General features: G+C 40.1%; 1 protein-coding gene and 1 pseudogene across 15 annotated transcripts in view; one reads left to right on the top strand and one right to left on the bottom strand.

Annotated features, from left to right (window-relative positions):
* Positions 1-18,169, top strand: part of DST (dystonin) — a 499,064-nt gene that overhangs the window by 81,188 nt on the left and 399,707 nt on the right. The gene's annotated exons all lie outside the window — the stretch shown is intronic.
* LOC129473200 (large ribosomal subunit protein uL22-like) lies at positions 5,818-6,407 on the bottom strand (annotated as a pseudogene).

Genomic DNA, 18,169 nt, shown 5'->3' with positions numbered 1-18,169 from the left:
GATTCAGGAAATACAGAGAACGCCACAAAGATACTCCTCGAGAAGAGCAATTCCAAGACACATAATTGTCAGATTCACCAAAGTTGAAATGAAGGAAAAAATGTTAAGGGTGGCCAGAGAGAAAGGTCAGGTTACCCACAAAGGGAAGCCCATCAGACTAACAGCTGATCTCTCAGCAGAAACTCTACAAGCCAGAAGAGAGTGGGGGCCGATATTCAACATTCTTAAAGAAAAGAATTTTCAACCCAGAATTTCATATCCACCCAAACTAAGCTTCATAAGTGAAGGAGAAATAAAATACTTTACAGACAAGCAAATGCTGAGTGATTTTGTCACCACCAGGCCTGCCCTAAAAGAGCTCCTGAAGGAAGCACTAAACATGGAAAGGAACAACTGGTACCAGCCACTGCAAAAACATGCCAAATTGTAAAGACCATTGAGGCTAGGAAGAAACTGCATCAACTAATGAGCAAAATAACCAACTAACATCATAATGACAGCATCAAATTCACACATAACAATATTAACTTTAAATGTAAATGGGCTAAATGCTCCAATTAAAAGACACAGACTGGCAAACTGGATAAGGAGTCAAGACCCATCAGTGTGCTGTATTCAGGAAACCCATCTCATGTGCAGAGACACACATAGACTCAAAATAAAGGGATGGAGGAAGATCTATCAAGCAAATGGAAAACAAAAAAAGGCAGGGGTTGCAATCCTAGTCTCTGATAAAATAGACTTTAAACCAACAAAGATCAAAAGAGACAAAGAAGGCCATTACATAATGGTAAAGGGATCAATTCAACAAGAAGAGCTAACTGTCCTAAATATATATGCACCCAACACAGGAGCACCCAGATTCATAAAGCAAGTCCTGAGTGACCTACAAAGGGACTTAAACTCCCACACAATAATAGTGGGAGATTTTAACACCCCACTGTCAACATTAGACAGATCAACGAGACAGAAAGTTAACAAGGATATCCAGGAATTGAACTCACCTCTGCACAAAGTGGACCTAATAGACATCTACAGAACTCTCCACCCCAAATCAACAGAATATACATTTTTTTCAGCATCACACCACACCTATTCCAAAATTGACCACATAGTTGGAAGTAAAGCACTCCTCAGCAAATGTAAAAGAACAGAAATTATAACAAACTGTCTCTCAGACCACAGTGCAATCAAACTAGAACTCAGGATTAAGAAACTCACTCAAAACCGCTCAACTACATGGAAACTGAACAACCTGCTCCTGAATGACTATTGGGTACATAATGAAATGAAGGCAGAAATAAAGATGTTCTTTGAAACCAACGAGAACAAAGACACAACATACCAGAATCTCTGGGACACATTCAAAGCGGTGTGTAGAGGGAATTTATAGCACTAAATGCCCACAAGAGAAAGCAGGAAAGATCCAAAATTGACACCCTAACATCACAATGAAAAGAACTAGAAAAGCAAGAGCAAACACATTCAAAAGCTAGCAGAAGGCTAGAAATAACTAAAATCAGAGCAGAACAGAAGGAAATAGAGACACAAAAAACCCTTCAAAAAATTAATGAATCCAGGAGCTGGTTTTTTGCAAAGATCAACAAAATTGATAGACCGCTAGCAAGACTAATAAAGAAGAAAAGAGAGAAGAATCAAATAGATGCAATAAAAAATGAAAAAGGGGATATCACCACCGATCCCACAGAAATACAATCTACCATCAGAGAATACTACAAACACCTCTATGCAAATAAACTAGAAAATCTAGAAGAAATGGATAAATTCCTCAACAAATATACCCTCCCAAGACTAAACCAGGAAGAAGTTGAATCTCTGAATAGACCAATAACAGGCTCTGAAATTGTGGCAATAATCAATAGCTTACCAACCAAAGAGAGTCCAGGACCTGATGGATTCACAGCTGAATTCTACCAGAGGTACAAGGAGGAACTGGTACCATTCCTTCTGAAACTATTCCAATCGATAGAAAAAGAGGGAATCCTCCCTAACACATTTTATGAGGCCAGCATCGTCCTGATACCAAAGCCTGGCAGAGACATAACCAAAAAAGATAATTTCAGACCAATATCCTTGATGAACATTGATGCAAAAATCCTCAATAAAATACTGGCAAACCAAATCCAGCAGCACATCAAAAAGCTTATCCACCATGATCAAGTGGGCTTCATCCCTGGGATGCAAGGCTGGTTCAACATACACAAATCAATAAAGGTAATCCAGCATATAAACAGAACCAAAGACAAAAACCACATGATTATCTCAATAGATGCAGAAAAGGCCTTTGACCAAATTCAACAACCCTTCAGGCTAAAAACTCTCAATAAATTAGGTATTAATGGGACGTATCTCGAAATAATAAGAGCTATCTATGACAAACCCACAGCCAATATCATACTGAATGGGCAAAAACTGGAAGCATTCCCTTTGAAAACTGGCACAAGACAGGGATGCCCTCTCTCACCACTCCTATTCAACATAGTGCTGGAAGTTCTGGCCAGGGCAATCAGGCAGGAGAAGGAAATAAAGGGTATTCAATTAGGAAAAGAGGAAGTCAAATTGTCCCTGTTTGCAGATGACATGATTGTATATCTAGAAAACCCCATTGTCTCAGCCCAAAATCTCCTTAAGCTGATTAGCAACTTCAGCAAAGTCTCAGGATACAAAATCAATGTACAAAAATCACAAGCATTCTTGTACACCAATCACAGACAAACAGAGAGCCAAATCATGAGTGAACTCCCATTCACAATTGCTTCAAAGAGAATAAAATACCTAGGAATCCAACTTACAAGGGATGTGAAGGACCTCTTCAAGGAGAACTACAAACCACTGCTCAATGAAATAAAAGAGGATACAAACAAATGGAAGAACATTCCATGCTCATGGGTTGGAAGAATGAATATCGTGAAAATGGCCATACTGCCCAAGGTAATTTATAGATTCACTGCCATCCCCATCAAGCTACCAATGACTTTCTTCACAGAATTGGAAAAAACTACTTTCAAGTTCATATGGAACCAAAAAAGAGCCCACATCGCCAAGTCAATCCTAAGCCAAAAGAACAAAGCTGGAGGCATCACGCTACCTGACTTCGAGCTATACTACAAGGCTACAGTCACCAAAACAGCATGGTACTGGTACCACAACAGAGACATAGATCAATGGAACAGAACAGAGCCCTCAGAAATAGTGCCACATATCTACAACTATCTGATCTTTGACAAACCTGACAAAAACAAGCAATGGGGAAAGGATTCCCTATTTAATAAATGGTGCTGGGAAAACTGGCTAGCCATATGTAGAAAGCTGAAACTGGATCCCTTCCTTACACCTTATACAAAAATTAATTCAAGATGGATTAAAGACTTACATGTTAGACCTAAAACCATAAAAACCCTAGAAGAAATCCTAGGCAATACCATTCAGTACATAGGCGTGGGCAAGGACTTCATGTCTAAAACACCAAAAGCAATGGCAACAAAAGCCAAAACTGACAAATGGGATCTAATTAAACTAAAGAGCTTCTGCACAGCAAAAGAAACTACCATCAGAGTGAACAGGCAACATACAGAATGGGAGAAAATTTTCGCAACCTACTCATCTGACAAAGGGCTAATATCCAGAATCTACAATGAACTCAAACAAATTTACAAGAAAAAAACAAACAACCCCATCAAAAAGTGGGCAAAGGACATGAACAGACACTTCTCAAAAGAAGACATTTATGCAGCCAAAAAACACATGCAAAAATGCTCGTCATCACTGGCCATCAGAAAAATGCAAATCAAAACCACAATGAGATACCATCTCACACCAGTTAGAATGGCCATCATTAAAAAGTCAGGAAACAACAGGTGCTGGATAGGATATGGAGAAATAGGAACACTTTTACACTGTTGGTGGGACTGTAAACTAGTTCAACCATTGTGGAAGTCAGTGTGGCGATTCCTCAGGGATCTAGAACTAGAAATACCATTTGAGCCAGCCATCCCATTACTGGGTATATACCCAAAGGACTATAAATCATGCTGCTATAAAGACACATACACACATATGTTTATTGCGGCACTATTCACAATAGCAAAGACTTGGAACTAACCCAAATGTCCAACAACGATAGACTGGATTAAGAAAATGTGGCACATATACACCATGGAATACTATGCAGCCATAAAAAATGATGAGTTCGTGTCCTTTGTAGGGACATGGATGAAACTGGAAACCATCATTCTCAGTAAACTATCGCAAGGACAAAAAACCAAACACCGCATGTTCTCACTCATAGGTGAGAATTGAACAATGAGAACACATGGACACAGGAAGGGGAACATCACACTCCGGGAACTGTTGTGGGTTGGGGGGACGGGGGAGGGACAGCATTAGGAGATAGACCTAATGCTAAATGATGCGTTAATGGGTGCAGCACACCAACATGGCACATGGATACATATGTAACAAACCTGCACATTGTGCACATGTACCCTAAAACCTAAAGTATAATAATAAAAAATAATAAAAAGATAAAACTACAATGGGATATCATGACACCCTGGTTAAGATGTCTGTTATCAAAAAGAAAATAACAGATGCTAGCAGGTATTCAGGGAAAGGAGAATGCTCGTTGGTAGAAATGTAAGTTTAGTACAGCCATTATGGAAAACAAAATATGGAGGTTCCTCAAAAAACTAAAAATATAACTACTGTATGATCTAGCATATAGTAGTTCCCACTGCTGGGTATATATCCAAAAAAAAAAAAAAAAGGGAAATCAGTGTATTGAAGAGATTCTGCACTTCCATACCTATTTATTTTTAAATTACTCTATCTTTCTATCTATCTGATAAGTACCTATACACCCCCACTCAAAACAAAAGCTAAGATCTTGGTAGTAACCTATGTCTAATGATATGGTCTCTTTTTCCATTGGCCTGAGTGTTCTTACTCAAGGTAATCATCATTCTGAAACACATTTCATCATTCTCTTGTTTCCCTTGTTCATAGAGTTTTATTGCTAGTCTATTTATTCCTAAAAAGTTTAAATTTTTTATTTTATTTATTTGTTTTCTTAGAGGTGGAGTCTCACTCTGTTGCCCAGGCTAGAGTGCAGTGGTGCCATCATAGCTCACTGCAGCCTCAAACTCCTGGGCTCAAGTGATTCCTCCACCTCATCCTCTTGAGTAGCTGGGACTACAGGTATGAGCCACTGCGCCTAGCTTAAGAAATTTAAATTTTAAAATTTTAGTTGCTTTTAACTTAATAAAAAATGTTATCATACTTTAATTATTTGAAACTAACTTTTCACTTAATATGCTATTGCTAATAATATTGCTAATAATATTGTTCACTATAGTTTGTTTTGACTTTTGTATGACTATACCACCGTTTGCTCATTTGCTCTCTTGTAAGTGGGACATTTGTTTTCAGGCCTTTGCTGTATGAGTGCCACTGTGTGTTTTCTTGTACATGCCTCTTACTGTTCATGTGCAGTTTTTCTTGTGTATATGCTTAGTGGAATTACTGGATCAATTCTTAGTAGAATCGCTGGATATACGTGAAAGTTCAGCTTCAGGAGATAATGCCAAACTCTTTTTAAAAATACTTGCACCCATTTATACTTTCCTCAGTCACGTCTAAGCGAGCATGAAGAGCCATGTTCTTTTCAACACATAGTAATATTAGACTTAAATTTTTTTTCCAGTTGAATACATGCAATCTGTTAACCTCATTGTGGGCTTGATTTGCTTTACCCTGGTTGTTAATGATGCCACATCTCTTTTCTTTTTCTTTTTCTTTTTTTACTTTTAATTGTATTTGTTTTAACGCTGAATTTATTCCCATGCTGTAAGTTTTTGTTTCTTCAGTTTCTTCTGGGATGTCTTTTTCTTCTAGGCAACGCCCTCTTCTGGTTTAGGAACAATTTGTTCCTTTTCAGTAAGGATCATCTCCATGTGGCAGGGAGAGCTCATGTATGGGTTAATCCAACCATGAGCTCTGTAGGTCCAGCGGCGCATCTTAGGTGCTTTGTTCATTTGGATGTGCTCAATGACCAGAGAATCTACCTCTAAGCCCTTAAGTTCAGCATTACTCTCTGCATTTTTAAGCATGTGCAGCAAAAATTCAGCACTCTTTTTGGGCCACCAACCTTGTGTCCAGCCTCACTGCTTGGCCTGGGCACACCTGCCACCTCCAGCATTGTAATGTTGGAATGGTCCACACTGTTTCTGTAAAGTGACATCTTTCAGATACTTCGTGGCTTTTCATATATGCATACCCTTGGTGTCCTGGGCAGTTTCACGAGTGTTCTTAAAGTGAACACGAAGATTTGAACCTCTTGATCTGCATGACTTTGTGGGGTTCTCTGGGTCAAGTGAATAGTGAACCATTTTCACAGATTACCTCAGGCCACTTGGGGAAGAGGAAGAGCCCCACACATTTTTTCATATGTTTATATCTTTTTGTATGTTTATTAGCCATATATGTTTCCTCTTCTGCAAAATGTCTGTCCATTTCATTTGCTATTTTTCTTCTTTGGTTGTTTGTATGTTTTTTTACTGATTTGAGTGGGTTCTTTATATATATATATATTCTTTGTTCACTGAATTTTAATTTATATTATTATATTTTCATTGCTTGGTATTTTTGACAGTCTCTTATTCCTAACTCCTACTTTTGATACTCTTTTCCCTTTATTTAAATATATAAAATGTTTATTTTATATGTAGTATCTGATAATTAACATACCTGAAGTTTTTGCCTATGGGTTTGTGTCTGTTGTTTCTGTAGTTTCACCAGTGGGGCCTTGTTTCATTGTATGCTTTGTGACTTTCTTGTTGCCCAGGCTGGAGTGCAATGGCATGATCTCGGCTCACTGCAACCTCTACCTCCCAGTTTCAAGCAATTCTCCTGCCTCAGCCTCCCGAGTAGCTGGGATTACAGGTGCTTGCCACCACGCCCGACTAATTTTTGTATTTTTAGTAGAGACAGGGTTTCACCATGTTGACCAGGCTGATCTTGAATGCCTGACCTCAGGTGATCTGCCTACCTCGGTCTCCCAAAGTGCTGGGATTACAGGCATGAGCCACTGTGCCTGGCTGCTTTGTGACTTTTTACCACGAGCTTTTTTTTTTGCAGTTGCAAGATTTAATAGAGTGAAAATAGAGCTCCTATAAAATGGGAGGGAACCCAAAGGGGGTTGCCTTTGCTGACTCGAATGCCTGGGTTTATATCCTGATCATTGTCCCTCCCCTTGTGCTCTCAGGCGATAGATGATTGGCTATTTCCTTACCTCCTGTTTTTTGCCTAATTAGCATTTTAGTGAGCTCTCTTTACTACCTGATTGGTTGGGTGTGAGCTAAGTTGCAAGCCCTGCGTTTAAAGGTGGATGTGGTCACCTTCCCAGCTAGGCTTAGGGATTCTTATTCTGCCTAGGAAATCCAGCTAGTCCTGTCTCACCACGAGCTCATTTCTGACTAAACTGTATCTGTGGTAATTTTAGAGGCTAGGATTGAAAGTACATTTCTCCAGAGAGGATATTCTCTTAGTTTTGCCAGGGAAATCTAAAAAAAAAATCTCTGCTGGGTGCAGGTGGCTCATGCCTGTAATCCCAGCACTTTAGGAGGCCGAGGCAGGTGGATCGCTTGAGCTCAGGAGTTCAAGACTAGCCTGGGCAACATAACAAGACATTGTCTCTACTAAAAATAAAAAAAATTAACTGGGCATGGTGACGCCTGCCTGTAGTCTCGGCTACTCAGGAGGCTGAGGTGGGAGGCTCATTTCAGCCTGGGAGGTTGAGGCTGAGATTGTGCCACTGCACTTCAGCCTTGGTGACAGAGCAATTCCCTGTCTCAAAAAAATAAATAAAAATAAAATCTCAGTTTCAGAGTTTTTCATACTGCATAGATTGTGTGAACTTGGGCCATAAAATGCACATGAGAATCAGCTTGTGGTTATGAAGTTTTTTTTTTTTTTTTTTTTTTTTCTACTGTGTCCAGCCACAAGCTTGACATGGGCAAGTGTCCTTGCAATCTCAGAGTATTTTTGTTTGGTTTTCCTAGTTCATGCTTCCCTGGCTTTATTTGTTTCTGTTTCTGTTTTTGTTTTTTTTTACTGAGACTCCTTTGGCTTTGTCTTCTGTCCCCTGAGCAGGTCGTCCTGCTCTTCTGTGCCCTGGTCGTCAAGTGAAGCTTTAGATGAGAGGGAGTCAGCCTAACATTTCTGTATTTGTGCTTTTGCTTTTCTATTGCTCTAGCCTCTAAGAATTTTTCTTATTTTCCTGCCCCTTTGCTGATTCATTTAAAAATATTTTATCCAGCATTTTTAGCTACTGTACAGCAGGAAGGTTTGTTAGGAAGTCAAGTGTGCAATATATCTGAGAAACCCTTGCCTTGTTTTTGTATGACTAAAGAGACTCCCCAAAACAGGCCCCCTCAGATCAGAGCCATATGTACCCCAAAGTTCTAGCATCCATCCCTAGAGCCATCAAAAGTTTTTAAAAAAATCTGTACATCGTTATCAAAGTACACTAGCCATTATCTGCCAAGACATAGCTTTTAGTCCTTATTTTTAGTATAATTTCATTTCTGTGTAGGGCTGTGCAGTACATTTAGTCAATTGTTTCTTATCTCTTGGTCTTAAAGCAGATGACACAGGACCTTCTTTCCCACAGAAGGATAATTCATGTTTACATAGGGTATTGAGAAGTGCTGTAGTGACTCACTTATTTCAAGTCTCAAATTTCAGTACATATTTGTCATTTCTGTTAGGCCAAATCAACTTCCTAATTGCACAATGTTTTGTTATAATTTGGAGTTGAACCTAAAACCTCCAGTAGAGAAAATGTTCATGGAATATTTTTGTGATAAAATCAGATAAATTGTTAAATAGCAGTTGTGATTGTCTGTCAAACTATTTTATTTTATTGTTGATTTATTTTATCATTGGTTTTTATTTTTGTTTTTGGTAGTTAACAACATTCTAAAAAAATGTTGTAGTCCAAAATACACTTGTTTTTGAGAGGACGGTGAGTTGTGGCATTGGGAGAGGGTATTTTCCATTTTCTTAACATGTGCTCAATACACAATATCTCTGACTCATTAGCATTTAAACTTAGTTCAGGGTAACTAATAAAGAGGCTCTTCAGAAGTTTGAAAATGAAACATTAAAGGTATGGAATTTGTATATCAAAAAAGCTTTAGAGATGATGGATTTGTGGACAATTTAGGAACATCAAAAGTCATCCAGCCTGAGTTGTCCTTTTGAGGAAATAAGGCCCAGAACAGTGACCTGAGATGCTGAACTATCAGAACCACGATTGGAAGCAAGACCTCATAGTTGAGAACACTCTCTTCAACGCTGCATTGTTTTCCTGTTTATATGCCTGTTTAGCTAAGCATTTAAAATTTTTTATACTTACAAATTAAAAAAAAATTATTTCTACTTGCATATTTTGTAAAATGAACTGACACCCCCCATGTTTAAAATTGATTTAGAAAACCCAGATATTTAATGTTTTTTAAAAAAACTACATAATAATATTTGGAATTTATGGGAGTATTAAGCAGGCAACACAGCTTTCTGAAGTTTATTTCTAGAACATGGGTAATCACCATGACTCCAGGCACACCCGTCTGTTTATTAAAGCAAAAGAATTGGGAAGTTTGAGATGCAGACGTTTCAGGATACTAGGGAAGTGAAAAATAGTTTTTTCTGAAATGAGAGCCCTACTTTTTTTTTTTTTTTTGAGACAGAGTCTCGCTCTGTCACCAGACTGGAGTGCAGTGATGCAGTCTCGGCTCACTGCAACCTCTGCCTCCCGGGTTCAAGTGATTCTCCTGCCTCAGCCTCAGCCTCCTGAGTAGCTGGTATTACAGGTGTGCACCACCATACCACAAAATACACTGATTTTTGTATTTTTAGTAGAGACGGGGTTTCATCACGTTGGCCAGGATGGTCTTTATCTCCTGACCTCGTGATCCGCCCCCCTTGGCCTCCCAAAGTGCTGGGATTACAGGCATGAGCCTCGGCATCTAGCCAAGCCCTGCTTTTTATGAATAGATGACTATCATTATTTCCTGTTTTTAAATCTTTTAAAAACTGTTTTGGAACTTTATCAGCTCCCTATAACTCCAGAGATAACCATAAATGAGACTGTAAAAGAAATGAAGTTATAAAGACAGGCATTTCATATCAACAGCATTTTTATTGATGCTGACCAACAATATTAACAGTAGTGGGCATTTCTTAAGCACTTCCTATGAGTCAGGCTCTGTGCTTGGCAATGGGCATTAGGTCATTTAATCCTAACAGCAACCCCAAGAGGTAGATATTCTTTATAAATAAGAAAGCCAAAGCTTAGAAAGTTTAAGTAGTTTGTCCAAAGTCCTATAGCTAATAAGTAGTGACGCTGGGTCAGGAGGCACAGAGCTCTGCCAGAATACAGGGCCAGGTCTGGCCTCGGTTCTCTGTTGTCTCCCTAGTTAGCTTGCTGAGAGCAATCCCATTTCTGATTTACGGTTAGGAGGGTTTAACTGTGGGTTGTGAGACTATGTTGTGCTTTAAATCTGTTGTTCTATAACAAGCTTCAGGGCAAGTATTGCAGGCGATGATAAATAAGATAAATAAGAAATAAAGATAAATAAGAAAAAACTAATATTTATTGCAGGAAATTGGTACTTGTTGAGTACATACATACTGTGTGCTAGTTAGCACGGGTGCTTTCGCAAAATTCTTTTATTGTTCATTTTCCCATTTCACAAATATTTTCTAAGTACCTTCTATGGGTTTGCCACCATGCTAGGAACTGGGGACACAGCATGAATGAAACAAACAGCCTACTTTCCAGTGGAGGAGACAGACAACAAGCAGATTAACAAGTAAATACATAATGTGTCAGCTGGTAATAAGTGCCGTGGGGGAAAGTGAAGCCGGATAAGGGGCATAGAGTAATTGGTGAGGAGGGTAAAGTTACATAAGGCTTTTAGGGGAAGAACTTTCTTTAAAAGGGTGACATTTGAGCAGAGACCTAACAGCACATCGGGAGGCCTTGTAGGTCATGGTACAGGCTTTGGATTTTATCCTGAGTGAAGTGGAAAGCCACAGGAGGGTTTTGAGCACAGGCATGATGTATTCTGACTTAGGTCTTTGAAGACTGGATCTAGCTTCTGTATGGAGAATAGATCATTGAGGACAAGGAGGCAAGCAAGATCAGTTGGAAGATATTTTCCAATAATTGTTCAGGCAAGAGGTGAATGTGACTTGGAATAAGAACAACATAGCTCTGGCTGGGCATGGTGGCTCATGCCTGTAATCCCAGCACTTTGGGAGGCCCCAGTGGGTGGATCATCTGCGGTCAGGAGTTCGAGACTTGCCTGGCCAACATAGTGAGTTGGCCCATCTCTACTAAAATACAAAAAAATTAGCCGGGTGTGGTGGCATGCACCTGTAGCCCCAGCTACTCGGGAGGCTGAGGCAGGAGAATTGCTTGAACCCAGGAGGCATAGGTTGCAGTGAGCCGAGATCGCGCCATTGCATTCTGCACTCCAGCCTGGGCAACAGAATGAGACTCCATCTCAAAACAAACAAACAAACAAACAAACAAAAAAACATAGCTCTAATTTGTTGAATGCCTATATGTACTTTATGTATATCATTTTAGTAATCCAGTTGAATTTAGCTATCCTTGTGTTTTAGAAGATGATAAAACTCAACATCTCCCAGTGGCTTAGAAATGCTCTAATGGGAACATTTCAGACATTGTGGCAGCAGTTTTTGGTAGCATATTTTCAGACTCCATCAGATCACATCAAAGATTATATTCTACCTAGAGAATCAGGAAGACAGGTGAGAAGGTAACGCCATCTGTCCCTATGACCCAACAGAGCGGTAATGAGCTTTTACTTTCAACTAGGGAAGCAAGGCTGAGCATGGTGGCTCATGCCTGTAATCCCAGCACTTTGGAAGGCTGAGGCGGGAGGATTGCTTGAGCCCAGGAGTTCCACACCAGCCTGAGCAACACAGTGAGACAATCCCCTGGTCACTCTTCCCCCATCTCTTCAACAAATAAAAAAATTAGCCAGGTGTGGTGGCACACCTGCAGTCCAGCTACTTGGGAGGCTGAGGTGGGAGGATTGCTTGAGCCTGGAAGGTCAAGGCTGGCATGAGCTGGGATCTCATCACCACACAGTGAGCTGTGATCTTACCACCACACTTCAGCCTAGATGACAGAGCAAGATGCTCTCTCTCTCTGTCTGTCATACACACACACACACACACACACACACACACACACACACACACACAGAGAGAGAGAGAGAGAGAGAGAAAACTAGGGAAGCAGAGAGGTGGACTGTCACAATTAAAGTGTTCCAGGCCATATTTCTTTTGAGTGGTGTTCTGAATTGGGCTAGGCTGTTTCTGTTAGGACAGACTCTTTTGACTCCTTGAGTCTCTGTCTCTGTGATTGTCAGAAATGGCTCCAGGAAAAATCGTGATCTAGACAGCTTATCTACTTCTAGGAGCCTCAGTGTTCCCTTTTCGTTTTATCAAAACACTTCTGCAGGACATAGTCTAGTGGCCTTATTCATACTGAAGTATAAATGGCTGATACTGTGCCACTTAATATTTTTCATCCATGGGTAGTTTGATTAGAAATAAAAAGCTTTAAACCAAAAGAATGTATCTGTTACTGGAAATTTAGGCGACAGCATGCAGGTGATGTGAAGGGAGGTAGATATTTTTTTCAAGTCCTCAAAATGATATATTTTTGGTCATATAGCTATAATCACTGCAATTCTAAGTACTCGATATCTAGTTTTTGTTTTATCTTTTTATTTTATAATAAAATGCTATGGAAATATATTGAGTAGTATGTGCTGAGCAGGCAGTATATTACAGGATTTACATTATTTCATTTTAATACTAATATCTAGTGAAGTAGGTATGATTATTCATGTTTAGAATATATGAGCAAGTTAAAGATGTTAAGTAATTTTCCTGTGTAGTAGTATGGGTAGTTAATTATGGGGCTGGGTGAAGCACTCTGGCTTCCTAACTCAGCTTGGTGAAAGTCCTGCATACTTTCCATAACAGTGTAAAATGTGAATTATGGCAGGTGTTTCTACTTCCCTGAAATGTAGTAAAGGTGAGTCATAAGTCTTTTATGCAGTAATATGGTAGACAATTGTGTTAGTTAGGGTTTTCCAGAGAAACAGACCAACAGGACATATTAGTTACAGCACACTTACACACACAGAGATTTATTTATTTTAAGGAATTAGCTCATGCAATTGGACTGGGAGATCTAAAATCTGTAGGGCAGGCCAGCAGGCTAGAAATTCAGGACAGAGCTGATAGTGCAGTCTTGAGTCCAAATTCTGCAGGGTATCAGGCTGGAAACTCAGGCAAGGTCTCTATATTGCAGTCTTGAGGAAAATTCTTTCTTTGAGAAACCATGGTCTTTGCTCTTAAGGCCTGATTGGAGAAGGCCCACCCACTATATGGAGGATAATCTGTTTTACTTGAAGTCCACTGAATAAAATGTCAATCACATTTAAAAATATACCTTCACAACATCTAGACTGATCTTTTATGAAAAACTGGGTACCATGGCCTAGCCAAGTTGGCACATAAAATTAACCATCACATCAGTAGCCAGAGATTTTCACTGAATAGACTTTTAAAGGTACCTGGATTCTCCACTTGCAAATTCTGTAGCTGGTTCCTGTGCTGTGGACACGAACACAAGGCCAGTTTAGGAAGAGAATGAAGGATGGCACAAAGGAACATACAGTCATATGTTCTATGGTGTGCTTGTTTTTTGTGATAGAATTCATCATATTGTTTTATGGACACAGATATACATTTTTAAAAATTCTTCTTTTCTTTATTATTGTTGGAGGAAGCTATTAGGCTGGCTTGGAAATCCCCGGTTGAGAAAGGGAGGAGAAAAAACACCCAAGCAATATTTCAGGGTCAGGAGGGCAGCTGCAAAGGGGAGGAAGGTCAGGGGGTTGGAATTCACACAGATCCTAAGTGTGCATGATGATTAAGGAGGAGAGGGGTGTGGGCTGCACAGCTGTAGCACAGGATTCTAACTGCCCTGTGATGGGCACTGTGAAAGAATGAATGAATTTACTTCCTAAATGCAGTGGGAACAATGATTACTTACAGACAATTGGAAGTCAGAAGAAATAGGGATATTGTTATTTTTGTGTTTTTAAGTAGAATATCGTGGCTCATAAAATGTTATAAGAAATATGTGTAAATGGTGTGACTATTATGTTCCCCAAAACAACTCCTGTGTGAAAGGGGACAGTGAACAAGATGGTTTATACACCTTTGCTCTCTGTGTGTATGAGGAAAAGGATGAATAAAGGATGGAGTGTCTCCATAACGCTTCATTACCAGCATGCTACCATCTCAGCAGTCCCTTGCATGATGCTGATCAGCTGCAGCTTCTCTAAGGGGCAGGCTTCCACCGCTCACTCACAGCAGCTCCAGGAGCCAGAGCAATAGTTGGAAGAAAATGCAGGTCTCTTGGAAGTTGGTGTCTAGCCAGCCTTGTATCTTAAACCAGTTTGAGTCACCACAAACTAGGAGGCTTATCAAAAAGAACCTCATCATCTCGAGCTCTCCTTGTGTGACTTGACTGGGACCCACTGATTTTCCTACTGCTATTCTCTGTCTCCCCACTATTCCAGTTTTGCGTGACTTCTGCCCTTCTTCTCATTCCTGCATAGTAAGCTAGTTTCACTTCTTACCCTAGCAGCCTCAGCCGTACCTTCCTCTAGCCTTCTTTTTTCCAGTCTCTAAATGTTTCTCAAATTCATCCTCTCCTTTCCACCCCCAGTTTCAATGATTTCGTTCAGGCTCTCCTCATTTATTGCTGGACCGTTACAGTAACTGCTCACTCATCTTGTCTGAGTGTGATCCCTCTTCAGTCCATGAGTCATGCAGCTGTACGGGCAAACTACTTATAACCCTTCAGCAACAATCCAGCTCCTACTGGATGAAGATGAGATGAAGTCTGGGCCCCAGTGTCACATGCAAGCCCTGCTGTGATCTTCATCCACCACCTGCTTTCCAGCCGCCTCTGCTGCCACTTCCACTTGATGCTCTCAAAGCACCTTGTGCTTTTCTCACTTCTCATTCTGGGAGACTGGTTGGATAACTCAAAGGTCCTAACATCTGCCCCCCTCAAACACTATCTTCTTCGTTTCTTACCTGATTTGGAATAAGGTGGTAACAAGCAAGAAAGGAAATACATTCCCTTCTTCCCTGTATCTAGAATAATTCAAAGCAGCCTTAAAATGAGAAATGATGCTGGAGGAAGGAAGTAGCTGCTGTGCTGATCTCGTTGGTGGGCTCTGTGTATGTGTGTGTGTGAGAGAGAGACAGACAGATAGACACTTGGGGCATTTTTAGCCTTGGTTGTGGCAGAGCTTTCTTTCTGAATTTCTACTCACATTGAACCAAGCTGCTGAAGCCAAGCTGCCAAGCCAATAAATTCACCCAACAGACATTCATCAGGGGCCCCCTCCTAAGACCTGGGATTCTGAAGTACATAAGAAACAGCTGCTACTCACACGGTGCGTTTGAATCTCAGTCTGTACACTCTGGGATAAGAGGTGTCTCTTTGTCTTTTTTTCAATTCACCTCAGGTTCTGACTCCCCAGTCTCCATGAGGCCAGCCTGGTGCTCCCCATTTCTTCCACCTCAGAATTGTGTTAAGGTTCTGGGGTCCTGTAAGATGCATGCCACGGTGTCAGGGAATGGGAGGGAACATTTGTGCCTCCAGCTTATGCCCACCTCAAAAGATTCAGGCTTGTGGAAAATAAAAGTCAGGTATTCTTGCAGGCTGTTTTTGCTTCCCTTCCTGCCATATAGCTTCCTCTAGGGGTAAAGCAAGGAAGGGACAGGTCCAGATCACCTCAGGAAAGAGAGATAAAATGAAATCTACTGGGGCCTTTAGTGCAGATACGGGGGCTTTGAGCCACACAGTTGTTCCAGATGGATCTCAGGTGTTCTAAGAGGAGGATGTGCAACAAATGTCAGGGAAAAACCAGATATTGTTAAGGACATTTGGAATGAACTTAGCATTTATTCTTGAGAGGAGGCTGTGGTTGGATTGGCTTGCTACCGTGCAATATGAAGCATCCCACCTGAGCAGAGTTTTCCACCAAGCCAGCTCAGAGGGATTAGGCATTGATCCCTGGTTCCGATTCGGTGCGGCTTAAGGTAGCAGCAGAATTGTTTTCACTGACTGTACATGGAACAGCCCTGCTTTCCTCAGAAGAGGGCAGTGGGAGTGCCAGGCACTTAAAGTTTCATATACTTTGCTTCTGTGCAGTAATAAAAGTTTTTGTTTTTAATGAAAAAGTAATTATTTCACTTAAGTATCTACTGTTTGAAGTGAGAGAGTATGTAAAAGCTATTATCAAAAGCAATTTTCTGAAGTCTCATTAATGAAGACAGGTAATGAAAATGGAAGCATAAAGAAGGTATAAAGACATAACTTTGCTTATGTGTCAATAGAGAATAACTGAATATCTATAATTGCTTTTTTTTAAACACTAACATGTTTGTCTAAGTTTTTATTGTCTCCAGTAATGGAGACAATGAATTTAAAAGAAAAAAAACCTTCTGAATTACAGAAAGGTATATATTGGAAAGATACAGGGACATCTCAAAGGAGGTTTAACAACCAAGCTTGGGAAGGATAGATACAGAACTCATGGACTTTGTATCCTGAGAGCTGTTATTAAGGTGACCCAGTTGCAGTAACTTCTAGTTTCTGCGTCTCTGTTGTTTCATGTTTCCTGAAGTGACAATTATATTGGCTTAGTCATCTGCCCCTGGATCAAACAAGTGTGAATAGACAACATCACCTAATATCTAAAATTTACTAATGCTTCCTACCTGTTGACCAAGGGTAGGTACGGGAGCAGAAACCAGCAGGGAGTCATCAGCAGTAGTGATGGGTGGGTGGGTCCAGCTAGATTCGTGGGGATCCTGAGCCAGCATTTACATGAGTCATACAGCTTTCTTCCATTTCCTGGGCATTGGAAATGTTAACCAGGGTGTTTGGGGATACAGCAGAATGAAGTGAACACTGGGATGTCAGTAGAAACATGGAATTATCTATTTTTGTTTGTTGTCCATTTAGCTGAAATATTTTGAAAGCTTTCTGTTTATTTTGTTTTATCCCCTCTTCTCCAGTTTTCTTATTTGTAAAAATTTCATCCCCAGTCTATCAATTACCACAATCCTTACCTCTCCTCCTCTATCTTTTCCTTTATGTTCTGAATACAGCAGTGTCATCCATCACTTACTTCATGCCAGGGGCTCCAAAGTCATATGTCACCAGGGGCCAGGTATCATACATGCAAGGACTGTGTCAGACTGGAAAGCACAGGTCCTTTACCTGTCCTTTCTTTAAAGGGGAGACCACTAGGGCCGGTATTCCACATCTGAATTTTCATGTGAAATTTTCCAATATTGACGTGTTTGCTGTTAATTTGTTTTTAAAAATGAGTAGGCCAGCCACAGTGCATCTACAATGACGGTGCGATCAGCAGTGAATAGTTTTGGATAGGATGCTCTGTGAGGGAGCTGGGGAACTGCATCTCCAACCTGACTTCTGAAGGGACTGCGGAGGCTCGACTTGATTTAGCCTCTCTCTCCTTATCGACTTTCTACTATGAGCCATATTTTTATGTATGTATTTATACCATTCCACTAAGAGACATATTTTTAAGCCTAATAAGTGACAATAAGATGATTGATATTTAATTATAAATTGGCGATTTTGTCACTTCTGCTCTCCCAGTTAGATTTCAGGCCCTTCTAAGAAAGAAGCCCTATGGGTACTTAAGACATATTTTTAATTAACCAACATAAACAAAAATCCATTTAAAATATAAGATTAAGTATTTTCTAGTTAAATGTATGTTTTCGGTATTTGAGTTTGTCTTCCTAATGCATTTGTTTTGTGGGGCTATTTTTAGAGATATGTTTGCTTTTCTTTTAGGCAAGTTATTTAAAATGTTCTTCCTTTGGTTGGAAAGACTATTTGTAGATACTCAAATGTAAACTAGTTCTGATGTCTCTATTTCTATAATTTTCATATGATTGCGTTTAGGTGGACTTG

The sequence above is a fragment of the Symphalangus syndactylus genome, chromosome 23 (genome assembly GCF_028878055.3).
Source record: "Symphalangus syndactylus isolate Jambi chromosome 23, NHGRI_mSymSyn1-v2.1_pri, whole genome shotgun sequence".
Classification (NCBI taxonomy): Eukaryota; Metazoa; Chordata; class Mammalia; order Primates; family Hylobatidae; genus Symphalangus; species Symphalangus syndactylus.
Note: the sequence above shows the minus strand (reverse complement) of the source record. Positions and strands in the feature narration are given on the sequence as shown.